At 34.4% G+C, this 17,509-nt stretch overlaps 1 protein-coding gene across 1 annotated transcript in view; it reads left to right on the top strand.

The window, feature by feature from the left end:
* The window catches only part of ROR2 (receptor tyrosine kinase like orphan receptor 2), a 312,511-nt gene that overhangs the window by 116,083 nt on the left and 178,919 nt on the right, over nt 1-17,509 (top strand). The gene's annotated exons all lie outside the window — the stretch shown is intronic.

Genomic DNA, 17,509 nt, shown 5'->3' with positions numbered 1-17,509 from the left:
TCATCATATATACTTGTCTCATCATCCCCTTAACTGAAAATGGAAAAAAAAATCATAGTATCTCAAGGAAATTTTGGGGAAGAGGGAAGTATCCCAAATTTTCAGGAACTGATCTAGTTTATTTAATTCTGTTCATTAAATGCATATGATGTACACAGAAATTCTAAAATATTAAAGTCTGGTTACAAAACCTCATTGCAAATGCATACTAATACATAAAGTAATCTCTATGTCTAATTGACAACAAAATTGAAATCTTAGAAACAGAAGACTATACTGTATAAGTACAAGACTGGGCTAATTTTAAAATTATTTACAAATAGGAAAAGGAAAATCTAGATCTAAAGGAGAAAGGACTATGCCTTCGTGATAAGCTAAAGGAAAACCCCACTGAGTCACTGTTAATCAGTGTTTTCTTTTGTGTTCAAAGATGATTAAAATCTTCAATCTTTTATCTTCTCTCTGTCATTTCATTTGTCTCTTGTTTTCCAGGGTCAGTCCCTCTTTAAAAAATCATATAACTAGCTCGGAATTCAAAGAGCTTTAAGTGATTGCTTTGATTTCTCCCCATATGCAAACACTTAGACACGACTTATTTTCTCTTAATATGACTTGGAGGCACTACAATTACCTTTCTTACCACTTGTTCTTTCTTCATTTTTAAACTGGATATTCAAGTCTTAATCAAGAAAATTTCCCCCAACACAGGATAATGTAGCTTGAGATAATGTGGAGATTGTGGTCAATTTTTGTGCTGCTAATACAACCTGTAATACTTTATTCCACTGATGACCAATGTAGGTTTTCAGAAATTAGTAGTAATCACAATGACTTTGTCATTTCATGGAATTACCATGAAGATGGAAGAGTTTATTCTGGATTAGGAAGAAAACATGTTTGCAGAGAAATTTCTAGTACCTGATAAATAAAGTATTTGGATTCTTCAAAAATTGAAACTCTTACAAACTTAGAGGAATACTAATTTATTCACAAAAATATGCTGTTATTCTTTAAATGGTATATTAATTTTTAATTGGAAAAATATTTTTTTTTCCTCCCTTCCCTTCCCTGTCCTCATCCATGACTAATTCTTCCTATCTTATCCAGATGATTGGAAGTGCAGTGATCAATTGAGGGGTTGACTTCAATATTGATCAGCAGTGATTTGTTAAGAATTAAGATAGTTTGCCCTGCCTTAAGCAATCAGCCCAGTGGTCAGCTACCCAATCAGTTAGCCTACTAACTTGGGAATTCAGAATTCCCAAGGGATTACCATACCCAGAAAAAAAAATCATTTTCCTAGATCACTTTTTAATGTGATTCAGAAAATATCCTTAGGTATATACAACACTATTTTGTAGATTAAAAATATTACTCCATCTTCTTAAGATGTTCTTAAGTTGACCAGGGAAGAGACACATTAAAAACGCCATCTCAGTAAATGACTAAGTTCATTCTGCTACTTCTGGGCAGTAAAAGATTCAAAATGATCTAGGAAGAGGACTTTTCTTTTTCTCAAAAATCTTTAGAAAAAATTGATATAATTTATTTCATCATTCCACTCTAAAATAAGTTTCTTTAAGGATAGAAACTATTTGTTTTCTGTAGACTTGGTAATCTGAGGAAAAAAATAATGAGCTCAGACACATTTCTCCTTATTTTCTACAAAACATATCCTTTAATGCATGGATGAAGTTGTATCACTAAAGCTGAGTCATCATGTTTCTGCTAGCTTTGAAAGATTCTACAATATAAATGATTCCCTTCTTTAAAAGGCTCATCTGTTTTGCATTTAGAGGGAGTTTAAACCCCATTGGGAGATGTTAGAAAGGAATTGTACTTAAAATGATTCATGTGTGCTTGCTTCTCTTCCTGTAAAATGATTTTGTAAGCAGGTTTTTTTCAACATCAAAAGGTTAAATATTGCACCCAGCAGCATAGGGCTCGAATCCTGTGGAATATAATTTGTGGTTATCGTAAAGACACGAAGGAAGTTATCCTGCTTCACTGCATCTTCACATGCTTAAATAAGAAGAGAATAGCACTAGGCCCAGGCTTGACCGAGTTGGAATTTTTTTTCCCCTCAGGCACTAACATGATAGAATTTGGAGAAAATTGATTTTTTTATCAACTGAAAATCATATATTAACTGAACTTTTGTGTGTCAGTGAACTGAATAGAGCAATTTTTCATGCTTGGAATTATTAAGGTTTTATAATGAATATAAGTAGGGAAAATTGACAAATCAACTATGGCTATGGTACATCCTATATCTGCGCATGCCTTGGCCCCTTCTGATGACATATGCATTGTTCTTGGAATTAGCTCCCTACTGGTGTTGATATGAAGATTGTTCCAAAAATTCCACCGAGGCTAATTTTAGGACACATATTTATCTTGGACAGTTTTGTGCTGGCTAAATGCTTAAACTCTGTGCATTGGATTGACACATCTGCCCTTTGGTTCCTATGATAGCATCAGGGGGAATGGGGCAGTATTAGACATCTGAATAAGGAAGAATCACCCATATAGAAAAAAAATCTTCATATGAGTGACCCTACTCTGTGAGGTTATTTCTACCTAGTATATATGGCATATAATCAACTTCTCTCTGTGACTAACTCTCCTTTACAGAAAGGATTAATGGAAACTAAAGTGAGGGTGTGGTCTGAGTTTGATCTTAGTTTACTTGGTGTCTCTCCAGGCACAGGAAAAACTGTTATTTTAAGATGGACTTTTTTTTTTTTAACCCTTCTAAGATTCCTTGTGAATTTAAGAGCATGGGAATAGGTCCCTTAGACAATGCTGCCTTTAAGGTGGTTCCCCTTACAGTTATTACAGTGTTTTTTATAAGATTAGACCACCACCATCAAAAGTAGCCCATTGTCTTGCCTAGCTTGCCAGAAGAATTGCCTTGAAGGAAATAATCTGAGCTGGATTGAAGAGGAAATTCTTATTTGTCAAAAAATAGTTTTTTAAGTATCATGTTTTAAGCATCAACCTCCCAGAAATTATAGGAATCATTCACCATTTATTTATTAAACAGCTATTATGTGCCAGACACTGTGCTAAATTTTTGAGATACTAAAAGAGGAAAAAGACATTTTGTGCCTTTTACAATATAATAATAGTTCTAAGTTATTGATTCAAGTTTAAGTATTTGTCAGTGTCCATTTGTGAGGTGTGTGTATATGAGTGTGTGCGTGCCCACATGTGTGCCATTTCTTTGGTTGGAAGAAATAAATAGTTACTATGTTCCTGATTTAAATTATACAATTCCCCCTTTTGGAGGAAGACTTCAAACCAGAGCCATATCTGAACTTTGAGTTTCCCCATAGCTTCAGCTTGATTGTAAAGAACTAGAGATTTAAAGAAAATGTTTCTAATCTTTCTATTTAGAGGGCAAGTGTAAACTCAGGACTAAATCTGGTCCCCATGTATGGAAACAAAAGTCAGGAATATTTCTAGAAGAAAGGAAGCTCTCCAGCCATCCTGAGTCCAACTATAAGTTGTATTACTAAACTATGAAATAAAAATTCCATTTTATGTTTTCTACAAGTATAGGAGGAGGGGTGTGTTCAATTTGAATGAAGCAGAGTTATAGAGGATTTGATGAATTCATTTTCTGGATGGGAAAAGTCAGGAAGAAAACAAATGATTATTTAATTTGATTCTCACACAATCCTGGAAGATAGTTGTTGTTTTTAACGTTTGAAAAAACTGAGTCAGATAAAGATTAAGAAACTTGGCCAGGTCATATAGGTGGTAAGTGTCTGAGGCTAGATTTAAATTTAGGGTTCCTTGAGTCCAAGCTCAGTATTCCCTCCACTATACCACCTAGCTGCCTTTAGAGGAAAACTTAAGCAACATTAATTCAAGGGCCAATAAGAGAATATCATGTATCATTTTGGTATATAATCTGTGGAATTTATACTCTCCAGAATAGGAATTCTGAGCTATTTTTTGTTTGTCATGGACCCCTCTGGCAATCTCATGAAACCTATGGATCTATTTTTAATATAATGTTTTAAAATCTCTAAAATAGAATAGACAGGATTATATAAGAAACTAGTTAGATTGAAATAAAAAATATGACTTCTTTTATAGCTCCTGAATTATGTGGTCCTGCAAAATCAGACTTACTATAGAGAACTCTGGATCTAACAATCACAACTAGTTTTGTTCAGATATAGTGTTTTCCTATTATATAAAATATTTTAGAAGCCATGACTTGACTAAAACGATGAGAATATCTGATATTATTGCTATCTATGTTCTCAAGTTGAAATTTTGGTCTAACATAATATGGTGAGTAATTTAATTTTTCTCATATCACTGTTCTGCATTTCCTTCTTTCATATGTGATAAGGCCATCTTTTTTCAATCACTTGGCTTCATCCTTTCTCTAAACTCTGTTCAAAGGTATGACTGTGGAATTGCTATCATTAGTCTCATTCCATTGTTTTGCTTTTATGCAGCTGGAAATGTTTTGAAACCTTTTTTCATAGAGAAGTTATGGATTATAAAAGAAAAGAGTATATGAAATATATGAAAGAAAAGAACATTAATGAAACACTTTTTAAGATTCATAGAAGAAAGCAAATGGAAATTCAGAAAACAGCAAATATTAATATTGGTAGTCTTAAATGTAATATACATTTTAAAAATTCTATGTAATGGAGGTTCACAATTTCATATACAGTCTTCTTTGGATCTTTGTATTTTAAAATATTGATGATTATAAGTTCATGTTTAACAAATACAATTTTTAAAAGAAGAAGTAGTATAATCAGAATCCTATAACTGTCTTAATGGTAATAAAATAAGTGGAAATGTCCCCATTTAAATTTTTAAATAAAGAATAGATACTTAATCAGTCAGTTCATATTTGTGTAGCATTTATTGTATATCTCTCCTCACGATGCTAAGCATGATAGGAATAAAAAAAGTATAGAAGGCATAGATCTGGCCTCGAGGAGTTTACAGTTGTATCCTGGACATAGAAAACACTTGCATGAAGTAACGAGATGAATACAAAGCACTATGTGAGATCAGAATCTAATAGTTTCTCTCGTGTGTGTGTGTGTGTGTGTGTGTGTGTGTGTGTGTGACCATTGTATCTCTTAATAGTATTGGCTACAAGATCAGAGGTTTAATTGCAGGTATTCCACCATCTCAGTAGATTTAGGAATAACAGAAAAGAAGATAGCTTTTATTGAAAATACTATATTAAAGGTAAAATTAAACATAGGGAAGGTAGTGATTCTTCACGATTTCTGAAAATAGATATATGATTTGAATTTTAAATAAGTGTCTAGAAGATATAGATACAGCTACAGACAAATATATATTATATTATCTTTTTTTTAAATTTTTATTTAATAATTACTTTATATTGACAGAATCCATGCCAGGGTAATTTTTTTTTTTTACAACATTATCCTTTGCACTCGTTTCTGTTCCAATTTTTTCCCCTCCCTCTCTCCACCCCCTCCCCTAGATGGCAAGCAGTCCTTTATATGTTGGATATGTTGCGGTATATCCTAGATACAATATATGTTTGCAGAACCGAACAGTTCTCTTGTTGCATAGGGAGAATTGGATTCAGAAGGTATAAATAACCCGGGAAGAAAAACAAAAATGCAGATAGTTCACATTCGTTTCCCAGTATTCTTTCTTTGGGTGTAGCTGCTTTTGTCCGTCATTTATCAATTGAAACTCAGTTAGGTCTCTTTGTCAAAGAAATCCACTTCCATCAAAATATGTCCTCATACAATATCATTGTCGAAGTATATAATGATCTCCTGGTTCTGCTCATTTCACTTAGCATCAGTTCATGTAAGTCTCTCCAAGCCTCTCTGTATTCATCCTGCTGGTCATTTCTTACAGAACAATAATATTCCATAACATTCATATACCACAATTTACCCAGCCATGCTCCAATTGATGGGCATCCATTCATTTTCCAGTTTCTAGCCACTACAAACAGGTCTGCTACAAACATTTTGGCACTTACAGGTCCCTTTCCCTTCTTTAGTATTTCTTTGGGATATAAGCCCAATAGAAACACTGCTGGATCAAAGGGTATGCACAATTTGATAATTTTTTGGGCATAATTCCAGATTGCTCTCCAGAATGGTTGGATTCGTTCGCAACTCCACCAACAATGCATTAGTGTCCCAGTTTTCCCGCATCCCCTCCAACATTCATCATTATTTTTTCCTGTCATCTTAGCCAATCTGACAGGTGTGTAGTGGTATCTCAGAGTTGTCTTAATTTGCATTTCTCTGATCAATAATGATTTGGAACACTCTTTCATATGAGTGGTAATAGTTTCAATTTCATCCTCTGAAAATTGTCTGTTCATATCCTTTGACCATTTATCAGTTGGAGAATGGCTTGATTTCTTATAAATTTGAGTCAGTTCTCTATATATTTTGGAAATGAGGCCTTTATCAGAACCTTTAACTGTGAAGATGTTTTCCCAGTTTGTTGCTTCCCTTCTAATCTTGTTTGCATTAGTTTTGTTTGTACAAAGGCTTTTTAATTTGATGTAATCAAAATTTTCTATTTTGTGATCAGTAATGGTCTCTAGTTCATCTTTGGTCACAAATTTCTTTCTCCTCCACAAGTCTGAGAGATAAACTATTCTATGTTCCTCTAATTTATTTATAATCTCGTTCTTTATGCCTAGGTCACGGACCCATTTTGATCTTATCTTGGTATATGGTGTTAAGTGTGGGTCCATGCCTAATTTCTGCCATACTAATTTCCAATTATCCCAGAAGTTTTTTATCAAATAATGAATTCTTTTCCCAGAAGTTAGGGGCTTTGGGTTTGTCAAACACTAGATTGCTATAGTTGACTATTCTGTCTTGTGAACCTAACCTTTTCCACTGATCCACTAATCTATTTCTTAGCCAATACCAAATGGTTTTGGTGACTGCTGCTTTATAATATAATTTTAGATCAGGTACAGCTAGGCCACCTTCATTTGATTTTTTTTTTTCATTAATTCCTTTGAGAGTCTCGACTTTTTATTGTTCCATATGAATTTTGTTGTTATTTTTTCTAGATCATTAAAATATTTTCTTGGAAGTCTGATTGGTATAGCACTAAATAAATAGATTAGTTTAGGGAGTATTGTCATCTTTATTATGTTCGCTCGGCCGATCCAAGATTTAATTTTCCAATTATTTAAGTCTGACTTTATTTGTGTGGAGACTTTTTTATAATTTTGCTCATATAATTCCTGACTTTCCTTTGGTAGATAGATTCCCAAATATTTTATGGTATCAACAGTTATTCTGAATGGAATTTCTCTTTGTATCTCTTGCTATTGGGTTTTGTTGGTGATGTATAAAAATGCTGAGGATTTATGGGGATTTATTTTGTAGCCAGCTACTTTGCTAAAATTATGAATTATTTCTAATAGCTTTTTAGTAGAATCTCTGGGGTTCTCTACCATCATATCATCTGCAAAGAGTGATAGTTTGGTTTCCTCATTGCCTACTCTAATTCCTTTAATATCTTTCTCGACTCTTATTGCCGAGGCTAGTGTTTCTAATACGATATTAAATAATAATGGTGATAGTGGGCAACCTTGCTTCACTCCAGATCTTACTGGGAAAGGTTCCAGTTTTTCCCCATTGCATATGATGCTTACTGATGGTTTTAAATATATGCTCCTGACTATTTTAAGGAAAAGTTCATTTATTCCTATGCTCTCAAGTGTTTTTATTAGGAATGGATGTTGGATTTTATCAAATGCTTTTTCTGCATCTATTGAGATGATCATATGGTTTTTGTTTGTTTGGTTATTGATATAGTCAATTATGCTAATAGTTTTCCTAATATTGAACCAGCCCTGCATTCCTGGTATAAATCCTACTTGGTCATAGTGTATTATCCTGGTGACGATTTTCTGTAATCTTTTTGCTAATATTTTATTTAAGATTTTAGCATCAATATTCATTAGGGAGATTGGTCTATAATTTTCTTTCTCTGTTTTCAGCCTACCTGGTTTAGGTATCAGTACCATGTCTGTGTCATAAAAGGAGTTTGGTAGGACTCCTTCAATCCCTATTTTTTCAAATAGTTTATTTAGCATTGGAGTTAATTGTTCTTTAAATGTTTGGTAGAATTCACATGTAAATCCATCTGGTCCTGGGGATTTTTTCTTAGGGAGTTGATTGATAGTTTGTTCTATTTCTTTTTCTGAGATGGGACTGTTTAGGATATTTACTTCTTCCTCTGTTAGTTTGGGCAAGCTATATTTTTGGAGGTATTTTTCTATTTCATTTAAGTTGTCGAATTTATTGGCATAAAGTTGGGCAAAGTAACTCCTAATTATTGCTCTAATTTCCTCTTCGTTAGTGGCGAGTTCTCCCTTTTCATTTTTAAGACTAACAATTTGATTTTCCTCTTTCCTTTTTTAAATCAGATTTACTAAGGGTTTGTCTATTTTGTTGTTTTTTTCATAGAACCAACTCTTAGTTTTATTAATTAATTCAATAGTTTTTTTACTTTCAATTTTATTGATCTCTCCTTTTATTTTTAGAATTTCAAGTTTAGTGTTTGACTGGGGGTTTTTAATTTGTTCCTTTTCTAGCATTTTTAGTTGCAAACCCAATTCATTGACCTTCTCTTTCTCTATTTTATACAAATAGGCCTCTAGAGATATGAAATTTCCCCTTATTACCGCTTTGGCTGCATCCCATACATTTTGGTTTGATGTCTCATTATTATCGTTTTCTTGGGTGAAGTTATTAATTATGTCTATGATTTGCTGTTTCACCCAATCATTCTTTAGTATGAGATTATTTAGTTTCCAATTATTTTTTGGTCTACTTCCCCCTGTTTTTTTGTTGAATGTAATTTTCATTGCATCGTGGTCTGAAAAGGATGCATTTACTATTTCTGCCTTACTACATTTGAGTTTGAGGTTTTTATGTCCTAATATATGGTCAATTTTTGTATAGGTTCCATGAACTGCTGAAAAGAAAGTGTATTCCTTTCTGTCTCCATTACATTTTCTCCAGAGATCTATCATATCTAACTTTTCTAGTATTCTATTTACCTCTTTGACTTCTTTCTTATTTATTTTGTGGTTTGATTTATCTAATTCTGAGAGTGCAAGGTTAAGATCTCCCACTATTATAGTTTTACTATCTATTTCTTCTTGAAGCTCTCTTAATTTCTCTTTTAAGAATTTAGATGCTACACCACTTGGTGCATATATGTTTAATATAGATAGTGCTTCATTATCCATGCTACCCTTTAGCAAGATATAGTGTCCTTCCTTATCTCTTTAATTAGATCAATTTTTGCTTTAGATTGATCTGAGATCAGGATGGCTACCCCTGCTTTTTTGACTTCACCTGAAGCATGTAGATTTTGCTCCAACCTTTTACCTTTAACCTGCATGTCTCTCCCCGCTTCAGGTGTGTTTCATGTAAACAACATATTGTAGGATTCTGGCTTTTAATCCATTCTGCTAACCGCTTCCTCTTTATGGGGGAGTTTACCCCGTTCACATTTATGGTTAGAATGACCAATTCTGTATTACTTGCCATCTTGTTAACCCCGGTTTATGCTTTTCTCCCTTCTTTCCCCTTTCCCCCCTTCCCAGTATTAAGTTTGTGAGCACCACTTGCTTCTCACAGCTCTCCCTTTTTAGTATCCCTCCCCCCGCCTTAGAGTTCCTCCCCCTATCTTACCCCTTTCCCTCCCAGTTTCCGTATTCCCTTCCACTTAGCTTATTCCTTCTCTTTTCACTTTTCCCTTTTCACTTTTCAATGAGGTGGGAGAAGTTTCACCATAGATTGAATATGTCTTAAGATTTTTCACTTAAAGCCAATTCTGAAGGCAGTAAGATACCCACTATATTCCTCTCCCTCCATTCTTTCTCTCAGATATAATAGGTTTCCTATGCCTCTTCATGAGATGTACTACCCCCACTTTACCCTTTTTCTGGTACAATGTCCTTTCCACATCAATTTCTAGAACAAGGTATACATGTATTCTTTATACATCTATATAGTCAAAATATAGTTCCCAAGATTAATCTTTACCTTTTTAGATTTCTCTTGAGTTCTATATTTGTAGATCAAACTTTTTGTTAAGTTCTGGCTTTTTCATCAGAAATAGATGAAATTCGCTTACTTCGTTGAATGTCCATCTTCTTCCCTGGAAAAAGATGCTCATTCTCGCTGGGTAAGTTATTTTTGGTTGCATACCAAGTTCCTTAGCCTTTCGGAATATCATATTCCAGGCCCTTCGATCTTTTAATGTGGATGCTGCCAGATCCTGGGTGATCCTTATTGTGGCTCCTTGATACTTGAATTGGGTTTTTCTAGCCGCTTGCAATATTTTTTCCTTCGTCTGAGGATTCTGGCATTTGGCCACTATATTCCTTGGTGTTTTGATTTTAGGATCCCTTTCAGTGGGTGATCGATGAATCCTTTCAATGTTTATTTTTTCCTCTGTTCCTATGACTTCTGGGCAGTTCTCTTTGATAATTTCCTGGAAAATAGTGTCCAGGCTCTTTTTTTCATCATGTTTTTCTGGAAGTCCAATGATTCTCAGATTGTCTCTCCTGGATCTGTTTTCCAGGTCTGTTGTCTTCCCCAGAAGGTATTTCACATTCTTTTCCATTGTTTGATTTTTTTGGATTTGCTTGACTCAATCTTCTTGTCTCCTCAAGTCATTCAATTCCAATTGTTCAATTCTGATTTTCAGCGAAGTATTTTCTTCACTCACTTTTTAAAAATCTTTTTCTAATTGTCCCATTGAGTTCTTTAGTTCCGTGGAATTTTTTTCCATTTTGCCAATTTTGTTTTCCAGTTCACCAATCCTATTTTTCAAGGATTTTACTTCTTTATCCACTCTCTCTTTAACTGACTTTTCCAGGCTCTTTTGCCAAGCCTCCCTCTCCTTTTCCCATTTTTCTTCTAGCTCCCTTGTGAGAGCCTTTTTAATTACTTCTATGAGGTTCATCTGTGCTGAGGAACAGATGATCTCCTCCTTTGGGGATTCACCTGGAGACCGTCTGTTTTTAGTCTCCTCAGGATTTAGAGTCTGCTCTCTATCTGTATAGAAGCTGTCAAGGGTTAAAGTCCTCTTCAGTTTCTTGCTCATTCTGTCTAATAATCAAAGACAAACTAGCAAAGAAAAACAGAAAAAACTGGAGTCTTTCTTTGGGGGAGGGGCTGGGTGGTGTTACCGAACTTCCTCTACAGACTGCGGGGGGGAGGGGGGGCAGCAGTGAGGCACTAGCCCGACTGTGCTGCGCCTGCGCTCTGAGATCCCAGAGCGTGCTGAGTCACTGTGTGTGTGTGTGTGTGGGGGGGGGGGGGGGCGGCCATGTCCCGAGAGACTCCAGCTGTTTGGGGTTGTATTCTTCACCCCCGGTGTTTTTAGTTTCTCTGCTGGGCTGCTGGCTTGCTGCCGGAGCAAAGTATCCAGTCCTGTAGCGAAGCTCTCCCCGCAGAGACGGCTGCGATCACTCCCCACCCCCTCTCCAGTCTGCTCCCATGCTCTCCCTGCTGCTGCCTGCCACCTGCGCTTGATCTAAAACCGTCCCAGTCCTCCTGTAAAAACAGACCTTTCTTGGCGAATCTCAAGGATGGCTTCTCTTGGTAACTATTTGTGAGTTTTTTTTTCAGTCAAGCATTAATTCAGAGGCTTGTAATGAAATGGACAGTGAGAGAAAGCGCGGAGCTTACACAGTTGTGTGCCTCCTCTCCGCCATCTTCTATATATTATATTATCTAGGAACAAAGTGTCTTTGAACAAAGTCAGTAATTTGGAAGGGGATAGGAAATCCAGTCTTCTTAATACTGATTTGTTTGCAAAAATGATTGAGGACGAGGAGGACTCTGATAAATGCAGGTGGATAGGAGACCAGTTTCTGGGAGTTGGCCTAGGAGTGTGGCAGCACTTACCAGACTATAGTTATAATATGAATAGATTATATGTAGTTATATATGCTGCATATAACTATTTTATTGAACTTGAGATAATTCCTAGAGAAAGGAGTCCCTTCTTTTCATTGGCAGAAGAGGCTTGGAAACTTAGTTAACTCTAGTTACTTTAGAACAGCTGTTCTTACCTTTTTTGTCATAGACTCCTTTAACAGTTTAGTGAAATGTATAGACCCCTCTTCAAATATTATTTTTAAATATATAACATAAAATATGCAAGATAAACAAGTTAAATTAATTATATTAATCAGTAAATTAGAAAGTTTTATGTTGAAATGCATTCCTATTTATCCTACATGATTTCACTTCTTATAAATGAAGTTTCTTTACTACAAAGCATTTCTTTGCAATGCAGCCTCTTCATTTAATGACATTGATGCTATTATTTCATCTCAGAAATCTGTAACATGAAATGATCACTATGTGCAAAGTACTACTTTAGGTATTGTCAAACACAAAGTCTGTGGACCATATTTCTGAGTATAGTTGAAACCCTAGATTAAGATGTAATTGGGAAATATTTAACCAAAAAAGGTAATAAAACATAATTTTACATTTTTAATTTATTTTATTTGAAAAAAAAAAAACAGTAAGAAAAAAAGAAAAAAACAGAAGAAATACAAAACAAAATGAAATAAAATAAAAGAGAATGTTGTCATGTGCCCAGCAGAACATCAGGAAGGATTCAAAATATATAACAACAAATTACCAGATCAAAGAAAGTATGTCTGTTAGTAGATGAAATTGTATTCACTAGGGTCCATTTTTTCTCTCCTTGTGAATTGTTTTTTTGTTTCTTTGCTGCATACCTTATTTATTTAATATTACTTAACCTCCCTCCATCCAAGGATACTTCCCTTGTCTTCTTGCCTCACCCTGCTTCCCTATCTACCCATCTCTCCCCCATTATTTCTTTATGGATTTTAGAGGATGCTAAGTGGAATATATGTAATGTTGCCTATTGAACCCATTCCTGATGTGAGTAGTTTTTCAGAACTATGAGCCTTTCTTCCCCTTCTAATGCCTCTGTCTATTCTTTTTCTGTTCCTCATTTGTATAACATGATTAATTAACTCTGCCTAATTTTTTTGAGCTATCCTATTGTTGATGTTGATGTCTTTGATTTGGGGGTTTTAAAATTTGGCAATGATATTCCTGTGTGTTTTCCACAAAGGATCTCTTTCAGGTGATTAGTGGTGGATTTTTTTTTCCTATTTCTATTTCCCCCTCATGTTCTATCACTCCAGGACAACTTTCTTGGAGTATTTACTGCATTATTGTGTCAAGGTTCTCTTATATTTTCTTTTTTGATATGTTCTCCAGATCTGTTGTTTTTCTTACAAGATGGTTCACATTTTGTTCTATTTTCTCATTCTTTATCTTTGTTATTTCTTGGTCTCTCATAGACTTATTAGTTTCCCCTGTCCCATTCTTTTAATCTTTGAGACTCTATATCTCCTTTTCTAGTTCTTTAATTCTTTTTTCATAATCTTGTTTTTCTTTCTTTTTTTTTTTTTTAGCTTTTCTTCTATGTCTCATTTTATTTTTAAATTCTTTTTTGAGTTTTTCTATAAGTTTTCTCTGTGAGAGGAGCCATTTCATGTTAATCTTTGGGGGTAGAAGTTTTTTTTTGCATAAATGTACTCCTCTGAAGATAAACCCCAGTCTTCCCATAATATGTTTCAATGATGGGGCTTTTTCTTTTTTGATGGTTCATTTTTTTTTTTTAATGAGAGGTATTAGTATTAGAAATTGTGGGATGAGGGAATAGTATTTTCAAACTTCCCTTCAGCTCTCTACTCTGATCAGGAACCCTACATGAAGAGTTTCACCCTTCTGTAAGTGCCTACAGCCAGCAATATCCCTGCACTTCTGCTTCTGCATCTACTGGGTGGTGGTTCCTTTTCACCCAAGGCCACATCTCAGAAGCACAACTGGGCCTGGTGTTCTAATCGTTCAAGATTTGCTCAGTCTTCCTGGACTCAAACTCCCACTTCACAAAATTTAGCAATTGAGAAATGATTTGTATTGAGTCAGTTCTTTATAATTTTAGAAATGAGGTCTTTATCACTGGCTATAAACATTGTTGTAAATTTTTTCCCCCACTTTTCTGTTTCCCTTTAAATCTTGGCTATATTGGTTTTTGTGCAAAATCTTTTTAATTTAATGTAATCAAAATTATCCATTGCATTTCATAATTTTCTCTAGTTCTTCTCTGTTCATTAATCCCTCCTTTCTCCACAGATCTGATAGGCTCTACTAATTTGCTTATAGTATCATTCTTTATGTCTAAATCATAAACAATCTTATCTTTGTACAGGGTGTTAGGTGTTGGTTATTGCCTAGTTTCTGCCATAATATTTCCCAATTTTCTCAACAATTTTTGTCAAATATTGAGTTATTATCCCAGAAGCTAGAATCTTTATGCTTGTCAAACACTAGATTGCTATAGTCATATCTTAATGTACCTAACCTATTCCACTGATCCACTACTCTATTCCTTAGCTAGTACCAAATAGTTTTGATAACTGCTGTTTTATAATATAGTTTTAGGTTTGGTACAGCTATAGTATCTTTGTTTGCATTTTTTCCCATTGCATTCTTGACCTTTTGTTCTTCCATATGAATTTTTTTTATTTTTTTCTAGCACTATAAAGTAATTTCTTGGTATTTTGATTGGTAGAGCACTGAATAAGTAGATCAATTTAGGTAGAATTGTCATTATATTAGCTTGGCCTACCTATGAACAATTGATATTTTCCCAGTTGTTTAGATTTAACTTTATTTGTGTGAAAAGTGTTTTGTAATTGTGTTTATATAGTTCCTGGGTTTGCTTGGCAGGTAGACTGCCAAATATTTTTTTGTGGTCTATAGTTATTTTAAATATTATATGAAGGTAATAGAGTACTATTGTTCTATGAAAAATGATAAGCAGACTGATTTCAGAAAAGTCTGGAATGATTTATAATCTGAGGTAGTATGTCAGAATTGCTTTAATTTGCATTTCTCCAAACAATAATGATTTAAAGCATTTTTTCATATGACTAGAAATGGATTTCATTTCTTCATCTGAAAATTGTCTGTCCATGTCCTTTGACTATCAATTTCTCTATGCTTTCTTTAGTAATAAATAGAAATTTTAGTGATTGATGTGGATTTGATGTCTTACAACTTTGCTGATTTCTAACACCAAACATCAAACAATGAACGTTTTTTATTTACTCCTGATTAAGTTTTCTGGTTTGTCCCCACTACATATAATGCTTGCAAGGGACTTGCTTCCAGGAATAAAGAGCAGCTAAATAAGAAAAAAGTTCAGAAGACAGTAGCAGCAATGTAGTTCAGACCCCTGGAACAGAACAAGATCTTAATTTTATCTGCTAACTTAATTTGAAGCCAATTGAGAAATAATCCAGGGAGGATCCTAGATCAAAGGAAAATCTACCAGTTTCTCACTCTAAAACAATAGAGCTAGTTGACAAATGCAGAGTCCTGCAGAATATACTTTTACTCACTGGAGTAAACCTCAAGTCAAAAACTTGCAAGTTTCACACTGGGGAGCAATAGTCAAACTGCAGCTCTGCCTTACTTTTACTCCATGGAAGAAGATAACTCCTCCCAGGACATACTGATTGACCATTTCTGATTTTATCACCATATGGTCAGCTCAAACTTTGTTTACCAATTCCCTTACCCTCTTCTCCCCTCTGATTGGAGGATTGAAAGATGGAGTATTTCTTTCCTTTCCTTTATAAAGGGTAGATATTTTAATTCCAATTGATTCCATTCTCTACCTATTTCACTGTCTGGTTTCAAATTCCATGGAATAAGATGCCTGAAGTGTCATCATCCATACCCACTCTTCAGTTTCTTTTTGTGTGTTGCCTTCCCCCATTTGACTTTAAGTTCCTAGAGGGCAGAGGCTGACTTTCTTTTCTTTTGTTTGTATCCCCAGCACTGGCAGATTGCCTGGCACATAGTACTTATGTAATAAATATTTATTATTATTATTTATTACTGAATCTATTGCCATCCATCTTCCTATGTCCTGTACAATTTACATTGGAAAAAATGAGAGCTATTGAAGAAAGGATTAGAAAGAGAATTAACAATTTGACAACACAAGAAGTATAAAACCTTGCCAAAAAAAGTCCCTAAAATAAGACTGGACAGAAGACAATAACTCCATGACACCATAAGAAATATTAAAAGAAAGTCAAAAGACTGAAAAAATAGAATAAAATGCAAAATATTTTATAGTAAAAATAAAAGACCCAGAAAACAGATAAAGAAGAAAAAAATGTAAGGTCATTGAACTATCTGAAAGTTATGACTCCCCCCTAAAAACCCCAAAAGCTATATATTATAATATTTCAAGAAATCATAAAAGAAAAGTGCCCAAATTTCTTAGAATCCAATACCAAAGTAGAAAAGGGGAAAAACCACTGGCCACCTCCCAAATGAAACCCTAAAACGAAAACTGGGAACTTTCCACCAAAATTTATAGAAAAGGGAAAAAAATATTGTGAGCAACCAGAAAGAATTCAAGTAATGAAAAACCACAGTTAGGATCGTATATGATTTAGCAGCCTCTACCCTAAAGAAGCAAAAGACATGGAATATAATATTCCAAAAGGCAAAGGATGTAGACCTATATTCAAGAACAATTTATCTAGCAAAACTAAAGGTAATGGTACAGGGTGAAAATAGATCTTTAATGAAAAAGAAGGCTTCCAAGCATTCTTGATAAAAAGACTACTGTTTCATAGAAATTTTGAAGTTTAAACACAATTGTTTAAAGAAAGATAAAAAGGCAAACACAAATAAACAATATAATGGGCAAGAGAAAGATAAACTGCTCACATTCAAATGTGGAGAATATTTGAATGATATTGAACTAAATCCCCCCCCCCCAAATCTTTTAAAAGTTCATAAAGAAAAATCAATTAGATAAGGACTGGAAATAATTGTTATCTCTTAATGATTTTAAGAGAAAAAAGGAAAGAAAAGGGAAGAGGAACACAAGAGAGCATTTGCAAGACAAAGAAAATTTAGGGAAAAATTATCCCACATAATCAGAGTGTACAAGTGGCGGAAGAAGTAATGAAGGTAGCAACTGACACTTGAACCTCCCTGTTATCTGAATTGGTCAAAGGAAGGAAGAAAAAAAACCATATATATACATATGCATATACATATACATATACACACACATATATATAGGTAGATATAGGAATATATTTCACTCAGCGTGAAAATAATAGAGGAAAAGGGGAAAGGCAAATCTAAGAAGAAGGCAGCTAGGCTAGCTATGTTGAGCCTGGAATAAGACCTGAGTACAAATAGAGCTGTGTGACCCTGGCCAAGTCACTTAACTTCTGTTTGCCTTAATTCTCTGGAGAAGAAAACAACAAACTTCTCCAGTGTCTTTCCCAAGCTAATGTTATGGGCAGTATTGGCATACTCTTCAGGTCCATGGGGTCATAAAGAGTCAGGCAAGACTGAATAACTGAACAGCATCAAAC

Source organism: Antechinus flavipes, chromosome 1 (assembly GCF_016432865.1).
Source record: "Antechinus flavipes isolate AdamAnt ecotype Samford, QLD, Australia chromosome 1, AdamAnt_v2, whole genome shotgun sequence".
NCBI classification, from domain to species: Eukaryota; Metazoa; Chordata; class Mammalia; order Dasyuromorphia; family Dasyuridae; genus Antechinus; species Antechinus flavipes.
The sequence above is the reverse complement of the archived record's forward strand: the minus strand, read 5'-3'. Positions and strand labels throughout refer to the sequence as shown.